This window comes from Chlamydotis macqueenii, chromosome Z (assembly GCF_036417535.1).
Source record: "Chlamydotis macqueenii isolate bChlMac1 chromosome Z, bChlMac1.mat, whole genome shotgun sequence".
NCBI lineage: Eukaryota > Metazoa > Chordata > Aves > Otidiformes > Otididae > Chlamydotis > Chlamydotis macqueenii.
Window position 1 is genome coordinate 14,130,447 of NC_141593.1, and position 14,302 is coordinate 14,144,748.

General features: G+C 42.2%; 1 protein-coding gene across 1 annotated transcript in view; it reads right to left on the reverse strand.

The window, feature by feature from the left end:
- Nucleotides 1-14,302, reverse strand: part of PLCXD3 (phosphatidylinositol specific phospholipase C X domain containing 3) — a 72,962-nt gene that overhangs the window by 12,885 nt on the left and 45,775 nt on the right. The window lies entirely within an intron of this gene.

Consider the following 14,302-nt stretch of genomic DNA (forward strand, 5'->3'; position numbering starts at 1 on the left):
CTCCTAAATAGCATCCTGGGCATTGCTGTGAATCGTTTACCAGGAGCAGCCTTCCCTGAGCTACGCCTCATTCCTTCCACTTGTGTTCCTCACAGCCCAGTATTAGCAAGCTCAAAGCATTCATATGATAAGCTCGGTATTATACCAGTTATAATTATGCCAGATACGGTACCCAGGAGATACTACAGAAGAGCTGCTGCTCTTTCAACAGTGAGAAATGTTTGTTCTGGCTACAGCTGGGGAGATGCTCACCAGCCCACATTCCTGCCATGGTGGTCCCATGTCAGGAATGTCTGCCCCCTTAACACAGACTTCTCTGACTCAGCAATAACCAGGGGACTATGAACAAATTCTGCAAGGGCACCTCCTTCCCCATCCCTGGGTGGTGGCTTTGCACATCCCTTGAGACCAGACTGCTGCCGTGGCTCCCACAGGCAACCTGGTAGGGAGAGGAAAGCTGTGCCGTGCGGTCCTGTCCTGCCTCCAATGAGAAAGCAAGTGGTACGGACAAGATCGTGCGCAGTCGTGTTTGAAAGGCATTTTAGCAGCCATGCCGTCCCCCTGCAGAAGGCAGCCTGGAAGGAACCTGCTGATTATCTCTCTTCTTTCAAAAGCTGACAGAGCTCATCTTAAAAGCAGTCAGCTTTCTCAATCCCGCTTTTCCAGCTGTAACATCATTGGAAAACGTCACTGCTCTGACGGCCGGGAGCCCTTCTCTCACTCCTAGCCTAAATTTATTCAGTCACTGTGTAACTGTTGCTCTTGTGAGAACACTGGCCTTTAGCTTAAACTGTTCTTTTCCCTCCCTGGTATTTATTCCCCTGTGGTATTTATAGACAGTAATCACATAGCCTCTCAGGCTTCATTGTGCTAGGATAAACAAGACAAGCTCTCTTGATGTCTTCAGCGATTCATTCCCTGATTATGCTAGTTAGTAGTTCCTCTCTGCATCTGTTCCAACTTTAATCTGCTCCCCAGAACACAGATGACCAGAATTGCACAGGATATCCAGAAAGATATCCCACCCGCACCTTGGCAGAATTATCACCTCCTTTCTGCACATAAGAAAAGCCTTGGAGCGTATTAAGAGGATACCACTCTTTTTCCCAGACAGTGTCCATTGAGGGTTCAGTTTGAGCCAGCCACAGGTGATGCTCCAGCATCTGCCTTCCTGGCTTCCCCAGCTGGTGAGATCCCACCTTACCAGAGCATGCTGCCACCATTAAAACTTGGAATTTTGCACCACTGAATTGCAGCTCATTTCTAAACACTGCAGGCATCCAGTTCTTGCTGCATGTCACTCTGAGCTTTCCTCTGTTACTATGATAGCCTCTTACTTGGTGTTATCAGCAAACTCCATCAGCAGGCTCCTACAGCTGAATCCAAGGTCCTTCACAGAAATATTAAAGACAACCAGGCTCCTTGAGGAAAGCTACCATTACCTTCTCTTCAGTCTGGTACTCCCAACCAGTCTCAACTCCATTTCCAATTCCCAAATTCCACTTTGGTTGATAATATCCTATTTAACACTTTGCCAGTTACATTAGCAAAATCCCAAAATTTTCCTCTTCAATTTCCACAGAATTAATTACAAAACCAGATCAAGACCATTTGACATCATCCACCTTTGGCAAAACCTCATCAACGTTTATCCTACTTTCCATTAACCTCTGTATCTTTAATTATCACTTCTTTCCAGCTAAGCTCTTCAGTCTCGCCTTCTCCTCATGAAAGCCTGGAGGGGCTCAGACCATTCCCCTGCCATTTTTAGATAAGAGTGTTATGTTTGCTGCTCTCCACTCTAAACCACTGCTTTCATAGGTCTGCTTTAATGTGTGCAATGCTCACGCCAGTCCTTCAGCACTTCTGCTCTGGGGATCACACAGATCACTCTCCTCTGTGCTTGAATGTATTCACTTCTTATAGCTTCTATAAAACATCTTCCCCAGTGGTCTCAGGAGTCACAAAGAAGGCTCCAAGAGAAATCCTGACAGCTCCAACACTGGCTGAAAAACTAACTTCCAAGCTTCACATCGAATATAGCAGAACTCAACATGAACATAAGCAGGATTAATACAGTTATTTCAGCCAACTCACAAGAGCCTATCATTAAGGCAGCAGTGGTACGGTTTACTTACTGCACGGTGCAAAGGAATCCACTGGAAGGAATAAAATTGGCTTGATTCACTCTGGTAGATATTTCTGCTGACCTTTCACAGTCACCCTTTTTAACATTCATGACTGGCAGATTTTGTAATGAAATGCTAATAGTCATCTTTTCTTTTAACTCAACCTCATAGCCAACAGTCCTGAAATGTCTAGCTGATACAATCAATGGCAACATAACATGACTGACAGCAGCACTCTGATCAGTCATAAAGCTGAATTGGACTCTTCCACACTGCATAGTCCCAAATCCCTAACTCAGGACTACATCTACCACTATGCTGTCCACCTTGACTTCTAATAATTTTAAATTTTAAAGAGGGCGGTCAGGCCATTTCACTTTTGGCCATAATAATGAGGTTGAACTGTCTTAAAAAAAAAAAAATTAAACCAGGTTCTGACTTATTTTTCCTGCAAAAAACTAAAGGTCCTGGAGATGTGCCACGGTCCTACTGAGACGACAGTGCCTCCCTGAAGAACTCTGTCCTTCTACTGTTTTTATCGCATGCACACCAGGTGAATTATTATTGTTAATAATACTGCTACTTTGCTTGGCCAGTGGTATTCACCCTACAGCTAATACAGCTGGAATTGTAATTTCCAATAGTCATAATCAAAATTTAAATGGACGTTAGGAATGAGAGAAAAAGTATGATACTGTCTGCAGACTGTCACTTCACCAACAGTGACATCGAGGGGTAGGTAAAGGCTGGGTATGGCAGAGCTAGACACCCGCTGTGGTATTACAGATCTGGCTAAAAAAACAAGAACTGCTGCTCTTTGAGAAACTCCAGCATGTCAAAACGTGATCTGGTTTTGAATTAGAAATCAAATAAAAAATGTTGGCTTTTCCCATCAAATGAACTTCAAGACCTATTTCTGAAAAAAAAAAATAAAATTAAAAGCTGTGACTATTGAAACAGCATTAAATATTGCAGTTAACACTGCAACATAAATCTGAAGATGAGACAAAATTAATACAAGTACAAAGTTGAAATGTTTTGGCATAAAATATTTCACTAAAATAGACTTCTCCCTGGAGAAAAACACTGAAAGATGCACTCCTAAAAAAAAAAAAAAAAAAAAGAGTAGACTTTTAAGATATCTGCAGTTTTCAATAAAAAGCCGCACCAAGGGGGAAAAGAAGAAATGGTTTTGTAATCTCTAAGTTGAAACAATTTACACAAAATGTACTTGCTGCCACATGTAACAAAACTGACAACTGTAGGCCAAACTCTTAAAAAAGGAAATAAAATATTAACCAATATGCCACTCGTGATCTCAAATTAGCTTTAAAAATAAAAATGTTCTGATGATTTAGAGAGCTCTTACTGGTTCTGATCAGCACTAAAAATAGGCAGACATTATGAGAAGTCTCATGTTTCCAGTAATACTGGTAACTTCTGAATTGATCTCATGTTTTATTTAATGAGAACTCCACACTGATGAAGTTGGGTTGCTATACCACAAATGAAACAAACCACATCACAGATCATCAGGGAAAAAGCAGACTGAAAAATGCATTATATAGCTTGTAAAAATACAGCAAGGGATTGCAAAGGATGCATCAACAATAAACTTAAAATCCTCTTGGAGTGAAGATACAATACATATTTCAATGAGATAACCCATAACAAAGAGGTCATAGAATCATACAATTGTTTGGGTTGGAAGGGACCTGTAAAGGCCATCTAGTCCAACCCCCCTGCAAGGAGCAGGGACATCTCCAATCAGATCAGGTTGCTCAGAGCCCCATCCAACCTGGCCTTGAATGTTTCCAGGGATGGGGCATCCACCACCTCTCCGGGCAACCTGTACCAGTGTTGCACCATCCTCATTGTGAAAATTTTTTTCCTTATATCAAGTCTAATCTGCCTCCTATGTTAAAACCATTACTTCTTGTCCTATCACAACAGGCCCTGCTAAAGAGTTTATCCTCATCTTTCTCATAAGCCCCCTTTTAGGTACTGGAAGACCATTATAAGGTCTCCCCAGACCCTTCTGGTCTCCAGGCTGAACAGCCCCAACTCTCTCAGCCAGTCTTCATAGGAGAGGTGCTCCAGCTCTCTGATCATTTTTGTGGCCCTTCTCTGGACTTGCTCCAATAGGTCCACGTCCTTTTTGTGCTGGGAGCTCCAGAACTGGACACAGTACTGCAGGTGGGGTCTCATGAGAGCAGAGTGGAGAGGCAGAATCACCTCCCTCGACCTGCTGGCCATGCTCCTCTTGATGCAGCCCAGGATGTGGTTGGCTTTCTGGGCTGTGAGCACACATTGACAGTTCATGTCCAGCTTTTCATCCTCTAGTACCTCCAGGTCTTTCTTGGCAGTGATGCTCTAAATCCCTTCACCCCCCAGACTTTATTAATACTGGGGGTTGCCCCAACCCAGGTGGAGGACCTTTTACTTAGTCTTATTGAACTTCATGAGCTTCGCATGGGGCCACTTCTCGAGTTTGTCCAGGTCCCTCTGAATGGCATCCTGTCCCTCAGGCATGTCAACCGCACCACTCAGCATAGTGTCATCAGCAAATTTGCTGAGGGTGCACTTCATCCCACTATGTCATTTATGAAGATATTTAACAGTACTGGTCCCAATATGGACCCTTGAGGGACACCACTTGCCAGTGATCTCCATCTGAACATGGAGCCATTGACCACTACCCTCTGGATTACCCTTGCACCTTTAAAGGTCCCAATTCCTTACCCATCAAACAGTCCACTCACAGAATCCATCTCTCAAATTTAGAGAGAAGGATGTTGTGGGGGACTGTGTCAAAGGCCTTACAGAAATCCAGGTAGATGACATCTGTAGCTCCTCCCTTGTCCACTGATGTAGTCACTCCATCAGAGAAGGCCACTAGGTTGGTCAGGCAGAACTTGCCCTTGGTGAAGCCATGCTGGCCATCTTGAACCACCTCCCTGTCCTCCAGGTGCCTTAATATAGCTTCTAGGAGGATCTGTTCCATGATCTTCCCAGGTAGAGAGGGGAGGCTGACAGGTTGGTAGTTCCTAGGGTCCTCCTTTTTACCCTTTTTAAAAATGGGTGCAATGTTTCCTTTTTTCCAGTGTTTGTGGACTTCACCTGACTGCTATGACTTTTCAAGTATCGTGGAGAGTGGCCTAGCAACTACATCAGCCAATTCCCTCAGGACTCTGGGATGCATCTTATCAGGTCCCATAGACTTACATATTCAAATTCCTCAGGTGGTTTCAAACATGATCTTCTCTTACAGTGGGATGGACTTTGCTTCCCCAGTCTCAGTCTGGCGGTCCATCCACTTGAGAGGTGTGGGAAGAGGGGTTATTCCCTCCTCTTTCAGGATGACGTGGAGTCATGCTGGACCACTCCACTCCATCAACACAAGGAAATGCAGATCTGTTGTGTCAGCTATCCACTTAGTGCAGGAGTCCCTGCCATGGCTCACACTCACCTTGTGGGATACAAACCAAGCAGCACATTCACCACAGAAGTGCTGCAGTCCCCTTCCTCCTACAGACCTTTGACACCAGATGCTGATGGTGGTCAGCCTCAGCCTTGCATCAAGCATCAAAGACCAGCTAGAGAGACCTTGAGCACCTCCACGCAGCACTGACTTGGTGGGCGATCTGCTAGACAGCACAGCCTCTGTCAGTGTGGTCCAACGCATCAGCATGCACATTATGTAAGAGATTACAAGAGTTCACAAGCATAGACTGCAGAAAAATACACACCACTTAAAAAAAAAAAAACAAAACCAAACAAAAATGGTCGATGCTGGCTGTAAGCAGGAGAGAAGACCAGCAGGTTGCTGAGAGGAAATTACAGTAACTGAGCCTTGTGGTCAGTCCATCCAATGCATTATTTCCAGTTACTACAGAATAAAAAAAAAAGTCCTTCCTAAGCTGGAAATATTTTTCCAAGCAATAGCCCACCTATAACTCTCATGAGAAGTAGCTTAGAAGAAAAAAAAAAAAAAACCTAGGTGTCCATCATACGGATTATTACTTCCAAAAATGTTCCTCAGACTGCAGAGTTCATAGGAGGGAGCTTTCCACCAAGAGAAAAGTGTTCTGCTGGATTTGTATCTCTCCTGCTTTAGCGCAGTCAGACAGTAATAGCACTGAAACACTGTCTGATGGAGAGAGGGAGCCAGCAGCAAATGCCACTAAGTGAGACAGATTGTTATCAGCCAAATGCTCTCTGAGCTGAGATTAGCAACAGGCTCAGAAAAACTGACTGTGCCTGGTGAGAAGCAGGGCGAGACCACGGCTCTCATTTCCAGTGCTGCAGTGGTGACCTTACTCACTGTTCTTGGCTGAGCCCTGTCCTTTACCTTCTGCAGAAGGATACTTAACAGATGGACCAAACCAGGTGCAGACATTTGCCATGCCACGTGCTCACACTCTTCAGAGAAACAGCACTGGCCTTAGACAACACTAGTCTACCTCGATGACCTTCCAGCAATGAGCTTCAGGCTGTCTGTCTAGCACCCAATGACAGCCTGAAACAGCTTCTCTGAGTATGAAATACCCTTTCCCTAATTCCTCCCAGGGGCAACTTTAAAGGCCAATGGTAACACTCTGGTGTCAGATTTAATCATTTCATCTTAATTGTCCAAATTCTGATCATGACTGTGCATGCAGCTGAGGTAGAATTGAAACTTGCTGGGCGGACTGCTTGCAACAGCCCAGAGGAAGAAATGAAAACAAAGTAAAGACTACATGGGAGGAGAGAGATGGTGAAAGGCAGTTAAGAAAAGGAAGCCACAACAGTGGTCCTGAGCAGAGGCAAACCCTCCTCCCGATGCAGGGATGGTGGTCATGAGCCCTGCACATCCAACGGCTCAGTTGAGACAGGAGGGAAGGGCAGGGAGGTGAGTTCTCCCTGCTTCAGCATCTTCCTCAATGAAAAGCAGGGAATGGAGGGGTGGCCCTGTTGCTGCTTTCCTTTGCTAAGGAGGAAAACCAAGGCAAACCATGATGAACTTAGCTCTGAGAAAAGCTCTGCTCACAAGGAGGCAAGTGTCTTTGCAATGTCCACTCAAATCTTGGGAAACAAGGCAGCAAACATGCTGGCTAAAATGACCCCTTCCCAGTTACTCAACCAATGCAGCACACTACCATACCTACAGGAATTACCCGGATTACAACACTGCCTCAGAGCTGTGATTTGAACAGGTCTCACTGGAACAGGAGAGAAGCCAGTTTCCAACTTCAGAGCGTGTAAATCCATGCATGTAGTAAGGGAATAAAACTCCACAGTTGTCCCTGTTTATTGTCCAGCAGTAAAATTTAGGAGCACATCACCCAAGATCTGATTTCGTTCTTGACTTACTACACAACAGTGCTTGATGGCACAACTGAGAGTGCTGTGGTGCTGTCTGAAAGATAAAGTTAAGCAGGTTTCGATACCCCACTATGAAACAAATGATGGTAAGGTTCCTCCTTTGTGCTATAGCTCAGAAACCAAACATTTTCACTGGGAGAGTGCTTGCATCTCATCATGGCTCCTACTCCACTGTAACTACTCTGTCTCCTTCATATCTTAATATTATTTTACGATATAATACATTTTGGATGACAGTTGCTTAGTTACAAAAACTCTCAGATCAACAGCTACAATATTAAAATCTTGCCAGGGGTCAAATCAGTATGATCACTCAGTGTCTCAGAGACATGTCTTTTATTATTTTTGTGTCTGAGATAAATACTGAAAGATGTTTTACTAAATAGGCTATGCTCTGTTGAAACAACTGTACAGCCTGGGACAATACATGCAATGCTATCATTATAATTATAGACATAATCTTATTATAATCTCTAACTACAGGAAGTTTCTATCTTAGCCACAAATAAGAAAAAAAAAACAACAACTCTGGAAGAAAATAGAATTACGAAACATTTGCCTAGGAGTAAAGTTGTAGAGAAACCACCAATAAAATGAGGTTAAACATTTTCAGGCTTTAAGAACAAAAGAAGACAAAATAAGCTTTATATTGTATCAAAACAGCATCTTTCACAATGACAGTGGCTCCCTAAGAAAGAATCGCATTGCATCCCAAAGACATGACTGAATTCCCAGGAAACAAGATTTATCATCTCTGTTTTAACAGAAGAAAAACACGAGCATTTTTTATCGCCTATGCAACTTCTGCATCGTACAGATGCAAGACCTTTGGCTTGGCTGCCTTCCCTACATACAAACCCTTTTCCACTCCCCTTGTTCCAGATGCTTCTTTTGTACAGATGTGGCACCAAGATGCCAGGATCCCTTACTGCTTCCTCTGCACCCTTTCCCCAACACAACCCTGGCTATAGCCTGCACGTCTAACTGCTCGTTCAGTCTCCTTCTCTAGGGAGAGTGTGGATGCATTCTCCCTAGATTACAACTGAAAGCCCTCTAAGGCCTTGGAGGATACTTACAATTGCCAAAATCCAACTGGAATGATACGGTGTATGCAATAGGGTTTTAGGAGCTCACAGGAATTTTTTTACAATTTCTATCCACATTCTACCACTCCAGGACCATGGAATACCTACAGGGGATTAAAAAAATCAAACTCCGAAACATATAGTGACTGCACGTTAGTTAGTCCAGACCTGCTCAGCTCACTGTTTAAGAATTGACAAGGATGTGCCCATACATCCTCTTATTCATATATTCCTGAAGTCAACGGTTTGTAGCATGCAAGTGCTAATACAGCATAGAGACATGGATGTTGTCATACCTGCTGAGTTTGTATTCACTCAAGTTTGTATTAAATGTCTTTGTATTACAGAAAGTCGTTATCAGCTTGAAAGCCACCTTGTAAATAAATCTGGAAAGGCTTGCTCATGTAAATCTCTGTGCTCATTTTGTACCTTATAAATGAAGAGGAGAAGAACCAACCCATCAAGGAACCATTCCCTTCACAATGAGGTAAAAGCAACTAGGCAGACCCAGACCCAGGCCCAGCATCAACAAATGCATTGCCCCCAGTGTCAGCACTTGTTAGCATCCATGAGCTGTAGAGTTTCCTTAGTGATCTAAGTAATGTCAGAAAGATCAAAGAAAACCCAACTGACTTAATGTGCTATTTGCAATTTCACTGCAGCAGCCATGCAGATTGAAGCATGAAATCTTCGAGACAAGTAGATGTCAGTGACAGCTTACAGCAGCGGTGCTAATGGAATTAACATTTCCTTTTTGTGATTAAAAACACTGTATACGCAGGGTCAGGCTGTGCTCTGAGTGTGATGATGGGATCCCATAAAATATCTTTACAAGTAGCCACGCAGCATATACTGTAACTGCAAGTAGGTGTTTTGGTGTATAACATGATAAAAGTTATAAGCAGGCCAAAGAGAGGAAAAGACTGTGAGACACCCCTACCTCCCACACGAAAACACCAACCCAGCTACCCCAAAGCTAAGCCACCAGTAATGCTGGTGGTCACAGAGCTGGTGGTCACTGTGCCAACTTCCTTTCTGGACTAAATCCCAAAGGCTACTAATAGGTATGTAGATAAATGCTCTTCCCTAATGAAGTTATTAAAAATCCTGTGCTCTTGTATTTTGTGGCATTTTAATACTACTCCAGGCTCATGACCAAAGCCATCAGACACAACCACCCAGTCCTTCCCAAGGGAACGCTACACTAAAATCTCTCTGCAGACAGATGCTCCGATGATGAAATGCCACTAAAATGCCTGTCAGCAAAATCAGTCTGAACATACACAGCCCATGTGGGATTCTACTGTGCAGGCCTGTTGATGAGGCAGATAGATGCTTTAAATGAAACCAAGGTCTCCCTGTGCTGCTCTATGTGCAAACACAGAGATTGCCTCTTGTGTGGAAAGACTAGAAAAGTAATTAGGGACAGTTTGAGGAAGAATATAAATACTATGGATTTGGCTGGATTGCCTAGACCACTTTGAAATTCCCTAGTAATATACCAGAATAATAGTTTGTGCCTTCTGGGGTCAAAATAAAGCGGGGGGGGGGGGGGGGGGGGGGGGGGGGGCGCGCGCAGGCAGGGAATAGAAAAGGCAGCCACCTCTAAAGTCAAATGTAGTGAGGGACAAGCATGCTTGTACCATACACATTAGTGAAGGACCAAGTCCACACTTGCCTCTCGGCAGCCGAAGAGCTCACACACCACCCATGCTGCTCTGGGATCACTAAGTCCTAAACCCAAACCAGCTCATTGGACCTTGCCGCTCTCCTGCAGCCCATAATCAGACAGACATCAGGGTTACAAGCAGGAAGGATGTGCACACAATTTGCAAAACACAGTTGCCACAGTTGCCATTTCTGTTATTGTTTTCTTTTTCACATAAAATAGTTTAACAACACAATCAAGTCAGTACCGAGTGTGAAACAAAATATTATCAAATCCCACTCTCTCAGCATCACAGAGGCTCTCAAAAATTCAGCTAGCTGAGATACAGCTTGGAAAAAGACTGCACTCAGTAACTGACTCAAAAGTCCCACTTCTTGCAACTTCAGGAATTATTTTTCATATAATACCCACGTATTTGCTAGCTAAATCTGACCCTGCTTAGCTTATGACTGCACCCAGAGATGGCTTTTCTCCACACAGCTTCTGTGGCCTGCTTACCACCTCTTTTGTTAATAGTGCGGATGCTTTGCTTTTACTTCAAAGGTTCATTCTCACATGCAGAATTCTATTTGCTTTCGTCGCTAAGGGGGAAGATTTAGCATGGTGGGCAAAGATTTAGTCACATGTGAGCTACACTGAACATAATTCTTAGAGATTAATTTGGAAATCAAATTACAATTGGCTGGGTATGTGTTTATTTTCTGTTTCTCGAAAGCTTTAAGAGTACCACAGGATATGTGCATCCTCTGAAGATCTATTATTCTTTCATATTCAGCCTCAGAGACAACAAAGAGATATCATGCTCGTGTCCCGTGTTAGAGATAAAATTAGTAGTTTCACTGCAAATCAGAAAATTAGACTACGAAGAACAGCTCTACACTCATCAAAAGGTGGTTTCACAACTGCCTTTCAAATGTACTAAAGGCAGCTGCCTCACTGTGAAGTTACTTCACAAAGCAGAGGGAATGTAAGTCATCTGGTATGTACTGTTTGTTAATCAAAGAATATTTGTTGGCATCTAAACTGTGTGTGACAGAACATTAAGCTAAAAAACATATTGTTAGTCCTCAAAGTTTTTCATCAAATCCAAGAAACATAACATGCGTGCATGCCAGTGATTGTCCTCATTCAAGTAAGGAAGATGAAAGATGCGTAATTAAGCTTTGTTATGCTAAGCCATGGTCCTAACAGGAGTTTATGAGAAATGGCTTTTCTGTCTTGTATTTGTGCAGGATAGAAAGCTTGATGACTTTATAATTTCTCCTTCTTTCAAATTATTATCCCACAGAGCATTACCTGTGATGACAGCAGCAAAGACTGTGAGCAAGCATTATCAGTAAAAAACAGCCCCAGTATATTTTCTACTGAATTCAGTCTTAGGAGTGTGAAACTGGGTTTGTTTGTTTGTTTTTTTTTTTTTTTTTTTTCAATCGAGGTTACCGTGGGCCACCCATCTTGCATATCTGTGCTGTGGGGAATAGGTTGAGGAACAGCATCACTTCTCCTGAAATGTGTTGACTGAGAAGACTGCTCTAGTGCTGTTTGAATATGGGGACCTCCACCACCACAAGCAGTCGTGAGGAAAAGCTATTAAACCAACCATCTCAGCTATGGAGGAATATTTCATCGTGCTCTTTCACAACACGAGCTACAACGCAGTAGAAAGGAGCGTGGGTTGTTAAATGGTGTCTGCTTGCAGTTTTGCTGGTCTGACAGATGCTGCAACTCAAAGAAAGCAGATTCTCTCTCACTGCTCTTCAAATCATACATAATCTCAGGACTAACCATTTCAGAGATCAAAACGGGGTATGTTTCATTGTATCCAAAAGGATCTAAACTTTGTTCTATTTTCAGCATTAAGTCAGTATTTAAAGGAAAAGGTACATTTCTCAAATATAATATTTAATTTAGGGGAAAAAATAATAACACACACCAGAATTGTTTGAAAAATGCAACCTTATTCCACATTTGAATTCAGATCTTTCAAAATTTAATGTGAGGGAAAAACCCTACTCAAGTAGGGTAACAAAACTGCTGCCAAAAGCAGCATATTGCATTAAGAATGCAAAGCTCTTCACCAGCATTTATTAATAAGGAGAAAACAGTATAAAATGTCTGAATCTATGCAGCAATTGGCAACAAAAACACATATGTTATCTACCTGGACACAATTAATGGCATTTGATTTGTGTATATATTCTGAAAAGGACAGAATAATCTTTTTACAAATAATCATGAGATGGTTCACAGTGGAGCTGGAACATATGCCCTGACTCCTTTAGTATGGATTATACACTTTTAAGTTACTGAAACATTAATGTAGCGAGATTTAAGAGAATTCAGTAAATTTTACTAATTTTGCTGCACCCTTTAATTGCTCATCTATTTATTTTTTAACAGGATCATTATCAAATGAGGAGCAGTTCTGAGGATATTTGATGTTTACTTTTAGAGCATTCAATATACCAACTCAGTTCCTATGTAGATTAATACATAGTCTAAGTCTGTGTCTTCCTGCAGTGTATTTTTTTAATAAAAATACAAATAAAAATTAAAAATTAGATGCCACACTTGGAAGACTAAATACTAACCTTGGAGATAATTTTAAAGGTCAATTTCTTTTGCAATGGTTAAAAGAGTTCTGCAAAGAAGGAAAGGTATCCATGCAGCAGACATGATTACACACTTGTGGCTCATGTGAAAAATCTCAGCTGCAATTTGGAAAAATCAACATTTCCAGGTATCCCAGCCCAATTATTTACTGACATTTCAAGTTAGTTATAATCTCAAAATCTGCTGTGGAGAAAGGTACACTAAGACTTCAAAGGCTAAAGTAACTCAGAGCTTAGCCAAACTTATCTAGAATCCATCTGAAGTTTCCATTTTTTTCCAAAAACCTTCAAGAAAGCTCATTATAAGCCTGAAAAGACGAAAAGGTTTTTTAATGGTTGCTTTATTGATGCAGCAAGTTTTAAGAACAATCTGGTAGTTTCTTGATTGTGCTACTTCATGTTCTAAAGAACACTCAGAAAGATGTTTACCAGGGATAACAAATCCCTGAACAACAAGATGAGTGTTCAACAGTAAAATCCATCACCAAAGTAGTACAGAGAAGTGCTCTTCAAACTCAGCAGAAAGGGAGATCCCCAGTCCAAGGGAGCCTATAAAAACACGCACGAAGGACATATAAATAGCCGCACGTGCAGTTGCGCAAGCACTTCTGAATCATAGCCCACTGCTTCCAAAACCTTCTCTGTCAGTGTTTTACCATTTCAGGTGAAGTTTTTCCCGGTTTCTTCAAGTTGCTGCACCACAGTCACTCAGGAAACCTGCACCACAGTTGCTTGGGAAAGCTGCCACAAAAATGGCTCAACCTTTCTCAAAAATGACGCGTGTTTTCTTTGCAGGTTGTAGTGTCACAGGCACTACTGTGTCACTAATCTCACGGGAGACAGTACTCCCAACAGACCTTCCTGGCACAGGCACCACCATGCAGAAAGTAGAATATTAGCAGGCCATGGATCCCCACTATGAATTTTTTACACTTTGCAAATCTTTTCTTTTTAAGGGAGATGTGGGGGGGAAGCTCTTGTGTCTTGGCACAATTTCAGGTTTCCTACCAAGTTGTCAAGAACATAGTCACACACACCTGCCTTTAAGTTGAAAATTGGCTGTGATTTATCAAAGTCAGAATGATATAAATAATGCATGTCTTGTACAGACATCTTTTTTTTGTAGTGTAGTAACTAATGGCCTATCAACACAGTATTCCATGTACAAAACCTCTACAATGGTCTGCAGTCTCTTTCCTGTACGATAAATGAAGGCCTGTTATGAGGCAAATTCACTCTAATGGTGTCCTGGTATCTTTGATACAATGTGTGATGGCATGCAGAGAGAAAAGCCATGCATCTTTAAGATGTGTAAAGGTAGTTAAGGATGCAAATTCTGTAGTGTCAGGTTTTGCTGATAAGCTAAAATGAAAAAAATTATTTACCCAATACCTGAAGCCTGATGCATAAATTAAAACTTAAACAATCTAGATCATTCAGATT